Source organism: Micromys minutus, assembly GCF_963924665.1.
Source record: "Micromys minutus genome assembly, chromosome: 13".
Lineage (NCBI taxonomy): Eukaryota > Metazoa > Chordata > Mammalia > Rodentia > Muridae > Micromys > Micromys minutus.
In genome coordinates, this window is record NC_137982.1 from 58,404,661 (window position 1) to 58,416,526 (window position 11,866).

An 11,866-nucleotide genomic window follows, 5' to 3' on the forward strand; every position below is an offset into this window, starting at 1 on the left:
ATTCTCTATTTATAAAATTTAAATTTACCTTTAGCATTTAGACTTTGCTTGAAAATAAATAAAATAATATAAAATAATTTTCCTCATAGGATCATTTTTTCCAAATTGATGTTTTAAAATCAATGCATTATAAATGTATATTAATTTATGTAACAATTTTTATCATTCAATTTACTTTTAATTTATATAAAATTTACAACCAGATGTTTAGTTTTATTCATTCATTAATATGAACTATGAAATAGAAATATAAAATTATAATTTTTTATTATTTCTGGGTATTTTTTTCTTTGGATGAATTACTATAAATGATAGTTATAGATAATTTGATAATAAGTTATTCTTGAGTGAAAGTTTTCACCAATTAACATCCAACTCATACCTTAGAAATGAAATCATTCAAACATTGTCCTTTCTGAAGCACAGAATTAACTGTCTAATAATTGCTTCACATAAAAAGTATATATTCAATCTTCAGAGTGAATTTTTAATTTTAAAAATCTGCCAGTTTTTCACTTTTTCCTTAAATGTTTGTGTCAGTTTCTACAAAAGACATATTTATCTTTATGATGGCAGCTTCTCAAAAAAAGTGACTATAGAGTTCAGTATTCTCTACACATATCATTTGTGGGATGTTAAGAAATGAAATGACAATAAGATGTAAAGATATTCCCTTGTGTTTGAATAATTTAGTTAAATAGCAAATATCTATTAACAATGACAGAATTTCTGTGAAGTTTACTGTCAGAATCTTTCTGTTGCAGATATAACAAAACTAGGCAAGTTTCTGCATTTCAACATTAGTTACCATCATTCTTTCAGAAAAAGGATGGTCTACAGTATATCTAGCTACACTGTCTAGTAACTTACATTGTCCACTATAATCATCATCATCATCATCATCATCATCATCATCACTGAATTGAAATAAATATTGCTCACCAAAATATTTGTATTTTCTCCAGATAGTTAGCATCTTTGCTTTTTGTCTTCTGAGTCGATTTTATCAATCTGTGCATCATAAAAATGTAAACATTTTCTAAAAATATAGACTACTGAAGGTAGAAACAGCCATTGCTCTAATTTGATTATTGTACTGAACATATTTTATTTTTTATTATTTTTACTTATATTTTATTATTGTATTGAACATTCAGTGAAGTTGAAACTTCAATGAAGTGCTCACTAATTTATGGAAAGCATTCTTCACATCTTTGTTTTTCAGGCTGTAAATCAGTGGGTTCGGCATGGGGTTGACAACAGTGTGAAAAAAAGAGGTCACTTTGACGACTTGCCTAGAATTTTTAGAGCTAGGAACACAGAACAAGGAAAGTGTGGTTCCATGGAAAATGGTGATGGAAGTCAGGTGGGAGGCACAGGTAGAAAAGGATTTGCGACGTCCACTAGTAGATTTACTTTTTAATACTCTCACAAAAAATGAACATATAAGAAGTGAGAATGATAAGCAGGGTACTCACTTCATTAAAGGTTGCAAAACAAAGAGTAGCAGGCTGGGGATGCATATATCAGAACTAAAGACAGCAATGAGGGCAGTATATTCACAGAAGAAGTGGTTGATCACATTAAATCTTGAAAACTTTAGTTGCAGAGCATAGAAGAGGAGAATCAAGGTGGCAAATGTGCTCCAGATATATGATCCAGTAACAAGCAGGATGCACAGCCTCTGTGACATGACCACAGTATACAGCAAAGGATTACAGACGGCCACAAAGCGATCATAGGCCATAACTGCTAGCAAGTAGGACTCAGCCACCACAGCCACACAGGTCAGGAAGTACTGCAGCATGCAGTTGAAGTAAATCAACAAGAACAAGGTTCTCAAGAAGCTTGGGTGTGATGATGGTTGAGTAGCAGAAGTCAACAAATGAAAGGTGGCTAAGGAAGAAGTACATGGTGTGGAGAGCTGCAAGGTGCCCTGCCCCGAAGATGGCTTTCCACCTCCTTGATGGCGAGTGCTCTCAGTCATAAACAAGTCTTTATTTGGCTGTGCCTGTTCAGCTTCCCTGTTTCTGCATTGAAGCAGCCTATCTGCAGGGCTCACGTGGTTTAAGGGGTTGGCAGGCACAAGGGGATTTAAGTCTGTGGGGCTTTCCCAGAGGCAGAGGCCGAGGCGGAGACGGAGGCATAGGTGGAGGCAGAAGCTTGTTCAAGGATCCTGAATAAACTGCTTGAAGAATGTCTTCCCAGGGTCATGTCTTCCTTGCTGGCTGAGGTTGGGTGCAACAACATGGGAGTGTTGAACTCGGTGTCAATATTGATGAGCACTATCATCCCAAGGTTTCTCACTACAGTGATGATGCACATGAAGAGAAAGAAGGATCTGAAGCTCGGGGTAGTCTGTGACGCCCAAAAGTGAAAAAAATAATCTCCACTCTCACATTTCTTTCCACTGGTACCATAATGCCTATCAGTAGACAGCTGAGGCTGAAGACTCTCTTGTTTAATACAAAATTATATAAGAAATGTCAAATATTTTTCAAAGAACAATACATGTGTTATTCTAGTTTGAGTATTTGCATAAATCTAACAGTGGAGTTTTTCTTTTTAATTTAAGAAATAAAAGATTAGAGAAATTTAAGAAATTACAATTTAAGAAATAAAATGTAAGAAAAGGAGATGTGAACTGTACCATTTGACCATATATTGTTTTCTAATACCAATGAAGTGTAGAAGACTCAGAAGTTTAAACTTTTCTTTGTTACTAATTGCCAAAGGCTGTGGCTAAGGGAAAATTTATGTATATGCAGTTCTTTCCTAACTAACATTTTAAAAATGGCCATCTTACTAAAAGCTATCTACAGATTCAATGCAATCCCCATCAAAATTCCAACCCAGTTCTTCATTGAGTTGGAAAGAGCAATGTGCAAGTTCATCTGGAATAACAAAAGACCTACAATAGTGAAATCTATCCTCAACAATAAGAACGAGTCTGTGGGAATCACTATCCCTGACCTCAAGCTATATTACAAGGCTATTATGCTGAAAATTGCATTGTACTGGCAAAGAAATAGGCATGTGTATCAATGGAATAAAATAGGAGATCCAGAAATGAGCCCTCACATATATGCTCAACTGATTTTTGACAAAGGAGCTGTAAACATGCAATGGAAAAGAGAATAGCCGATTCAATAAATGGTGTTGGTCCAACTGGCACTTAGCATGCAGAAAAATGAAAACATACCCATTCTTATCTCCTTGTACAAAGCACAAGTGTAAGTGAAACAAAGATCTCCACTTTAAACAAGGTACACTGAAACATTTAGATGAGAAAGTAGGGAAAACCTTAGAATTCATAGGCACAGGAGAAAATTTCCTGAACAGAACACCAATGGCTTGAGCTCTGAGGTCAAACATTGACAATTGGGACTTAATGAGATTGCAAAGTTTCTGTAAGGCTAAAGACACTGTCCAGAAAACAAAATGGCAGCCAACACAGTGGGAAAAGATATTTATCAACAGCACATCAGACAGAGGCCTAATATCCAAGGTATACAAAAAACTCAAAAATCTAGACACCAGAGAATTAAACAACCCTATTAAAAAATGGGGTAAAGACTTAAATAAAAAGTTCTCAATCAAGGAATATCGAATGGCTGAGAAACATCAATGGAAGTGCTCAACATCCTTAGTCATCAGGGAAATGCAAATCAAAACCACCCTGAGATTCCACCTCACACCAGTCTGATTTGCCAAGATCCAAAACTCAGATGACAACAGATGCTCGTGAGGATGTGGAGTAAGAGTAACACTTCTCTACTGCTGGTGGGGTTGTAAACTGATACAACCACTCTGGAAATCAGTCTGGCGGTTCCCCAAAGAATGGACATAGTACTACCTGTATCAATATTATTAAGGAAATTTTGTCTGAAGGAATTTATTTTTCTCTTACAACTATATTTAAAATGATAGAGAAATATGTGCAGATTTTTAAAGGCATTTTGCCATAACACTATATGAATATATTTTTGTCAGTATTTAATTCTTTTAGAAGTTTGATACTATTCATTGAAATCTTACTAGTTCCCATATGCATAAAGTACATGTAGAACAGAACACAACTTGGAAACATTCAGAGCTTTCTTGGTTTGTAAAGACTAAACATAGTGATTTCTTTATTGGGTTATTGTGTGGTTCAGGTATAAATGCAAGTGTGGCTCTTTATAATGAATTCATTAGTTTTCCTTCTGTTTCTATTTGTTGAATAATTTGAAGAATAATAATATTAGGTCTTTGAAGGTAGGGTAAAATTATATACTAAAACCATCTGGTCCTGAAGTCTTTTGTTTGTAATATTTTTAATGACTGTTCTTATTTCTTTAGTTATAGGTATGTTTTAGTGGTTTATCTGACCCTAATTTCACTTTGGTACATGTTACCTGTTGAAAAAAATTTCCAGTTCATCTAGGTTTTTTAGTTTTGTTAACTATAGGTTTTTCTAGTAGGATCTGTTGATTTCCCCCCATTTTTGTAGTAATGCATTCCTTTCAATTTATGATTTTATTAATTTGGATATTGTTACTGAACCCTTTAGTTAGTCTGGCTAAAAGTCTATCTTGTTGACTTTTATCACAGAACCAGCTTCTACTTATAATGATTCTTATTATAGTTCTCTTTGTTTCTACTTTGTTGTTTTTAGATCTGACCTTGTTTATTTCCTGCTGTCTACTTCTCTTGGATATATTTACTTCTTTTTGTTCTAGAGCTTTCAGATATGCTGTAAATATGCTAGTTTATGCACTCTCCAGTTCCTTTTTGGATGCACTTTGTGGTATGTGTTTACCTCCTAGTGCTGCTTTAATTTTGTCTCATACTTTTGGGTATATTGTGCCTTCATTTTTAGTAAATTATAAAAACATTGCAATCTCTTTCTGTATTTCTTGCCTGACCAAGTTATTATTGAATAGAGATTTGTTCAGCTTCTGCGTTTATGTGAGATTTTTGTTGTTTTTTGGTTATTGAAGTCCAGCCTTAGATCATGGTTATCAGATAGAATGCATATGATTATTTCAATTGTTTCCTATCTATTTAGACCTATTTTATAACTGATTTTATGGTCCATTTTGGAGAAGTAACATGGGGTGCTTTAAAAAAGATATATTCTGTTGATTTAGAATGGAACATTCTATAGATTATCTGTTACATTGAGTTTATTGGATGTAAGGATATCTACTCTAGCTTGTTTCTTGAGACCATTTGCTTGGAAAAAAGTTTTCAAGTCTTTTACTCTGAATTAGTATCTGTCTTTGTTCCTGAGGTTTATTTCCTGTATGCAGCAAAATGTTGGGTCCTGTTTACATATCCAGTTTGTAAGTCTAAGTCTTTATATAGGGGGATTGAGTCCACTAATATTAAGAGATATTACGAACCAATGATAGTTGCTTCCTGTTATTTCTGTTGTTAGAGGTGGAATTGTATTTGTGTGGCTATCTGCTTTTGGGTTTGTTGAAAGATTACTCTCTTGCTTTTACTAGGATAGACTTTCCCTCATTGTGTTAGAGTTTTTCATCTATTATCTTGTGGATATGTGGAAGGATATTGTTTTAATTTGAAATGTGTCATAGAATATCTTGGTTTCTCCATGTATGGTAATTGAGAGTTTTGCTGAGTATAGTATCCTGGGTTGGCATTTGTGTTTTATTAGGATTGGTATGACATATACCCAGGATATTTTATCTTTCAGTTTTTCTGTTGAGAACTCAGGTGTAATTCTGATAGGTCTGCCTTTATATGTTACTTGACATTTTTCCTTTACTGCTTTTAATATTCTTTTTTTTTTCGGTTTGTCCATTTGTTGCTTTGATTATTATGTGACAAGAAGAATTTCTTATCTGGTCCAATTTGCTTGGAGTTCAGTAGGTTTCTTGTACATCTATGGTCATCACCTTGTTTAGGGTATTAATGTTTTCTTCAATAATTTTGTTGAGCCTTTGAGTTGGGAATCTTCACTTTCTTCTATACCTTTTTGTTAAGTTTTTTAAATATATTTACATTTGTTTTTAATATTTGTGGCACAGGAAACAAAACACAAAAAGCCAATAACAAAGTCACCCAAGGCTAAGCAGCTCAGCTAGATGGTGTGGTCTATATCCTGCAAGTGTACATACACCTAGGTAATTGAGATTATGTAGTATGTACCATGATTTTTCCACATTGTGAATATTCACCAACTAAAAACCCCACACTACACAAGAATTTTGAAAACCATGAATACACTATGCCATCTCAATCTGTCAGACATAATTGCAATCCTGACTTCTTTGGCAGCAAAAATTTCATAAAAGACAAAAAAGGCAGCAGGCCTCTAGGTAGATGTGCTGGCTATGATAAAACTAAATTCTGCATTTCTCAGTGCTCATCTTACAAGGAAACCCAAAGCAACAGACCACACTAAGTATACCATTCCTAAGCTTAGTATCAGCTCTATAAACTAACATATATGGAAGGGGGTGTTCCCAATCAAGAAATGTATTCCTTTGGAACAGCTGGGAGATGTACCTACGGCAGTGGCTCTCAGGATATCAGTTTTCACACAGCTGCAGATCTGGCCCTGAACTTTGTCACACTCTCCAGACATGGCTTAACAAGTTCCATGTTTAAGAGTAATGCTATTTGTCAATTCGGCCATATCCACTATGTGTACTTTTTACCATTTACTCTCCTTTAAGACATAATGTTCAGAAGATGAAAAATAAACTCTGCTTAATGAGTACAACTATCTCACTAAGATGCACATAAGGACCCTTAGAGAGAACTGTCTTCCGGACACAGGCACTAGCAGCCTTTCCCTCTTCCATCCTCTTCCCTGCACAACTCCTAAGTGCAAAGGATCCTAATAAGAGGAATAGCAAAGGCCATGTCCAGAAGACAGTCCTAGCAAAGACTAGCCTGACATCTAGTGATTCTTTTGCTATTTCTAACATCCAAGCACTATGGCTTACGTCTGATGCCTGGCAACATTACTGAAATGCACACCTAACCAATGGCTAAACAACTTGAACCAACAGATACAGTGCCTTTTTTCTATGCACTAAACTTTGCCTTAGCTCACTTCCACCTTGTAACATCATCTGCTCAAAAGCCAAGATTAACCTCCATTTCACCAGTGTGACCATTCTTATAAAGTAACAAGTCAATCCTAAAAAGTGGTGTCAGCTCTCTATTTTTACTATGTTTTGCATTTTTACATGCATGAATTACTGTATGCATGTGTACAAACATGTACCACTGCTCTTGTGTGTAGGCTTAAGGACAAGTTGTGAATTACAATTCTCCTATCAAGTGGATCCTGGAAATCAAACTCAGGTCACCATCCTGGTGACAAGCACCTTTAAATGCTAAGCCCCCCTACTAGTCCATTATGCACACATTCTTACTGTTTTGAGACAAAGTCTTATAGTTCTGGCTGACCCAGAAGACAGAGATTCACCTGCCTCAGTCTAGAGTTAACAACATGTCGTACCACATCAAGTCTATTATGCACATGAGTGTCTAGAGACTAAATATTCCCAATAAGCACTTACATTTCCTAAGCATGAGTACAATGCAGTGTATACACTGCACACTTAACAAAGGCTGCAGTCAGACACTGCAGGGTACACACTGCATACCTAACAAAAGCTGCAGTCAGACACTTTAGGAAACACATTGCACACCTAACAAAGGCTTTAATCAGAAACTGCAGGAAATACATTGCACACTTAACAAAGGCTGCAGTCAGACACTGCAGGGAACACACTGCACACCTAACAAAGGCTGCAGCCGGACACTGCAGGGAACACACTGCACACCTAACAAAGGCTGCAGTCGGACACTGCAGGGTACACACTGCACAACTAACAAAGAATGCAGTCGGACATTGCAGGGAATAAATTGCACACCTAATTAGGCTGCAGTCAGACACTGCCTTCTCAATAGCAAGGCTCTGGTCTAGTTGCTCTTCTGGTTCCTTCCATCCAGGGGTTATGTGTGCAACTGCCATGGTTTTGTGGAAAGATTAACACTGTCACTTCTAATGTGGTTTTTAAGAAGTTTTTTTACCTACAAATTTTCGCATAATTTACAAACATGTCTGTTCACTAACTCTACTCTGTCACACATTGCCACATCTTTCCTGTCTAGGTAGACTGGGTGCTGCAAATTTTAACAACTCTTTTTTTTTTCTTTTTTTTTTTACATGCCTCCCCCACCCCCCTGAAATGTCTTCAATATGTTACAAAGTAAGATGCACAGATATAAGAAACGATGACTAATCTTGCATTACCAAACATATATTAGCATTAGGCCCTTCATTCATTTTTTTTTCCTCCTTTAAAACCCTCAGAAGCAAGGCTGCATTGCTGCTCAGAAGTAATTTTCTCGTTCTAGGTCCAAAAGACAGCATTCATCATGAGTTTAAACTTCTATACTTATTATCCATAGGTTTGATCTTTTATTATATTCTGGATTTCATGGATATTTTGGGCTTGGACTATTTTGCATTTTGCATTTTTTTGAATGTTATGTCAATGTTTTCTATGGTATTTTCTACACCTGAAATTCTCTCTGCTATCTCTTGTAGTCTGTGATGCTTGCATCTATGACTCCTGATTTTTTCCTAGGGATTCTATCTTCAGAATTGTCTCTTTTTGTGATTTCTTTATTGTTTAAATTTCTATTTTTAGATCCTGGATAATTTTGTTCAATTCCTTCACCTGTTTTGTTGTGTTTTTCTGTAATTCTTCAAGGAATTTTTGTGTTTCCTACTTAAGGACTTCTATCTGTTGATCTGTGCTCTCCTGTATCTCTTTTTAAGGGAGTTATATTCTTCTTAAAGTCCTCATGAGATATTGTTTTAAATCATAATCTTGCTATTCTGGTGGGTTGTGTTTGTAAAATATATTTCTATATCCTACAAAGAGCATATAGTGACATATTTCAATTGATTATTGAGACCCAGAATCTGTATAGCCACAATAAATGCTGCAACTTCCTTTCTTATTTCTATCATTATTGACTTGATAAAAATTTTATAAAGAAAGTATGTATTAGAGTAGGTTTAAGACACTTATCTTTTATTTTCTAAAGGATTAATTCTTCTTCTGTAAGAAGAATAATAAGCAAATTAAGTTCTTATAATCATTTTCCCTGACAGAAAAAAAATGTAAAGATTCAGAAGTAGTGGGCCCTAGAAATCCTATAATATTGTATTCTTTTTATGGAATTACAACTGAAAAAAAATAGAAGACACGGAGACTCAGAGGTGTATGCAAGACTCCTTAAAAATATAGTGTCTCATGAGAAAGCACATGGCCATGCAGCCCTGCAGAAGAATATCAATAGAGGCTTTTCCACTGTTGTTAATAAATTGGTTGTAAAGTCATAGAATCCCAGTAAATACAGCACGCTGCAAAGAATTCATGGACTGAAGGAAAATCAACTTGGTTTTAAATACTTTCTCATAAAACAGTTAAAATATATAAGTTCAAATTACAATTATAAAATTTGCTTAGAAAATGAGTTACTGTATAGATAATTAATATAATCAAAACCCATCTATTTCAAGCTGAATTTGTGGCTGCAGATACAATACTTGTAGTGGGCAACCAAGGCATATTTTTGTGTGCATACTTATAAATAGAGCCAAAGTATAAATCAATATAAAACCATTTTTACTACTAAATTTTAGCAAACTAATTTACAGGTTTTCAAACATCAGTGGGAGAAGCACCTAGTTCTGCAGAGATTTGATGTGCCAGGGAGGAGGCATACCCATGAGAAACTCTACTCTCTCAGAAAAGAAAGGAAAGAGGAACAGGAAAGATTTGTGAGAGAAAAAAGAGGAGGGGACAATTTGTATGTGAAGTGAATAATACAAAACAACCATTTGTTAAAGAGGTTGTCCTTTTCCATTGAATATTTTTAACTCCTTTGTCAAATATCAAGTTATCATAGGTGTGTGGGTTCACTTCAGGGTCTTCAATTCTGTTCCATTGAGCTACCTGCCTACCTCTATACCAATACCATGCAGTTTTTAACACAATTGCTTAGTGATATACCTTGAGGTCAGAAATGGTGATTACCTTGGACATTCCTTTATTGTTGAGTATAGATTTTGCCCTCCTAGTTTTTTTCTTATTCCAGATGAATTTGCAAATTGATCTTTCCAGCTCTAGGAAGAATTGATTTGAAATTTTGATTAGGATTGCTTTGAATCTGTAGATTACTCTTGGCAAGATGGCTATTTTTACAATGTATTTTTTTTCCAATCTATGAGCATGGGAGCTATTTCCATCTTCTGAAATATTCTTCAATTTCCTTCTTCACTTGCTTAGTTAGGGTCACACCATGGTATATCATATTGTTTTCGACTATTCTCATCAGTGCCTTTTCCCTGATATCTTTCTCAGCATGTTTATGCTTTGAGTAGAGGAAGGATACTAATATCTTAGAATTAATTTTATAACAAGCCACTTTGCTGAAGCTGTTTATCAGGCTTAGGAGTTCTCTGGTGGAATCTTTGGGCTCACTTAAGTATACTATCATATCATCAGAAAATAGTGAGATTTTGACTTTTTCTTCTCCAATTTGTATCCCTCTGACTTCTTCTTCTTCTTCTTCTTCTTCTTCTTCTTCTTCTTCTTCTTCTTCTTCTTCTTCTTCTTCTTCTTCTTCTTCTTTCTTCTTCTTCTTCTTCTTCTTCTTCTTCTTCTTTTTGTCTAATAGCTCTGGCCAGGATTTTCAGTACTATATTGAATAGGTAGAAAGAGAGTGGGCAGTCTTTTCTTGTCCTTAACTTTTGTGGAATTGCTTCATGTTTCTCACGATTTAGTTTGATGTTGGCTACTGCATTGTTGTTTATTGCTTTTACTATATTTAGGTATGGGCCTTGAATTCTTGCTCTTTCCAAGACTTTTAACATAGTGGGGTGTATTGTCAAATGATTTTTCAAAATCTAATGAGAAGATCATGTTTATTTTTTTTTCTTTGAGTTTGTTTATATGGTGTATTATATTGATGAATTTCTCTATATCGAAAGATCCCTGCATTCCTAGGATGAAGCCTACTTGATCATGGTGAATGATTGTTGTGATGTGTTCTTGGATTTTGTGTGCAAAAATTTTATTGTGTGTTTTTGTATCAATGTTCATGAGGGAAATTGTTCTGATGTTCTCTTTCTTTGAAGTGCCTTTGTGTGGTTTAGATATGAGCATTATTTTGGCTTTGAAGAACAAGTTGGCTAGTATTCCTTCTGTTTCTGTTTTGTAGATTTCTTTGGAGAGTTTGTATTAGGTCTTCTATGAATGTCTGATAGAATTCTGCACTGAAGACATCTGGTCCTGGGATTTTTTTTGCTTGGGAGGCTTTTAATGACTGCTTCTACTTTTTAGGTGTTATGGGACAGTTTAGTTGGTTTACCTGATCCTGATTTAACTTTGTACCTGATATGTGTCTAGAAATTTGTCAATTTCCTCCAGATTTTCCTCTTTTGTTGAGTATAGGCTGTTGTAGTAGGATATAATAATTTCTTGAATTTCCTCAATTTCAGTTGTTATGTTTCCACTTTCATTTCTGATTTTGTTAATTTGGATAATCTCTTTGTGCCCTCTATTTAGTCTGGCTAAGGGTTTATCAATCTTGTTAATTTTCTCAAAGAACTAGGTCCTGGTTTTGTTGATTCTTTTTATAGTTAATTTTGTTTCTACTTGGTTAATTTCTGCATTTCTGCTTTGAGTTTGATTATTTCCTGTCATTTACTCTTCTTGGGTGTAACTGCTTCTTTTTGTTCTAGAACTTTTTGGTGTGTTGTATATCTGCTAGTGTATGCTTTCTCCACTTTTTTTTTTTTTTTTTTTTTTTTTGCAGGTAG

General features: G+C 34.9%; 1 pseudogene across 1 annotated transcript; it reads right to left on the reverse strand.

Moving 5' to 3' along the window:
* Positions 1-1,153: 1,153 nt before the first annotated feature.
* LOC308429035 (olfactory receptor 5D14-like) lies at positions 1,154-2,420 on the reverse strand (annotated as a pseudogene). Its single transcript has 2 exons — positions 2,249-2,420; positions 1,154-1,911 (listed from the first exon to the last, which is right to left on the reverse strand). The product of its transcript is annotated as an olfactory receptor 5D14-like (transcript).
* Between the last annotated feature and the right edge of the window lie 9,446 nt (positions 2,421-11,866).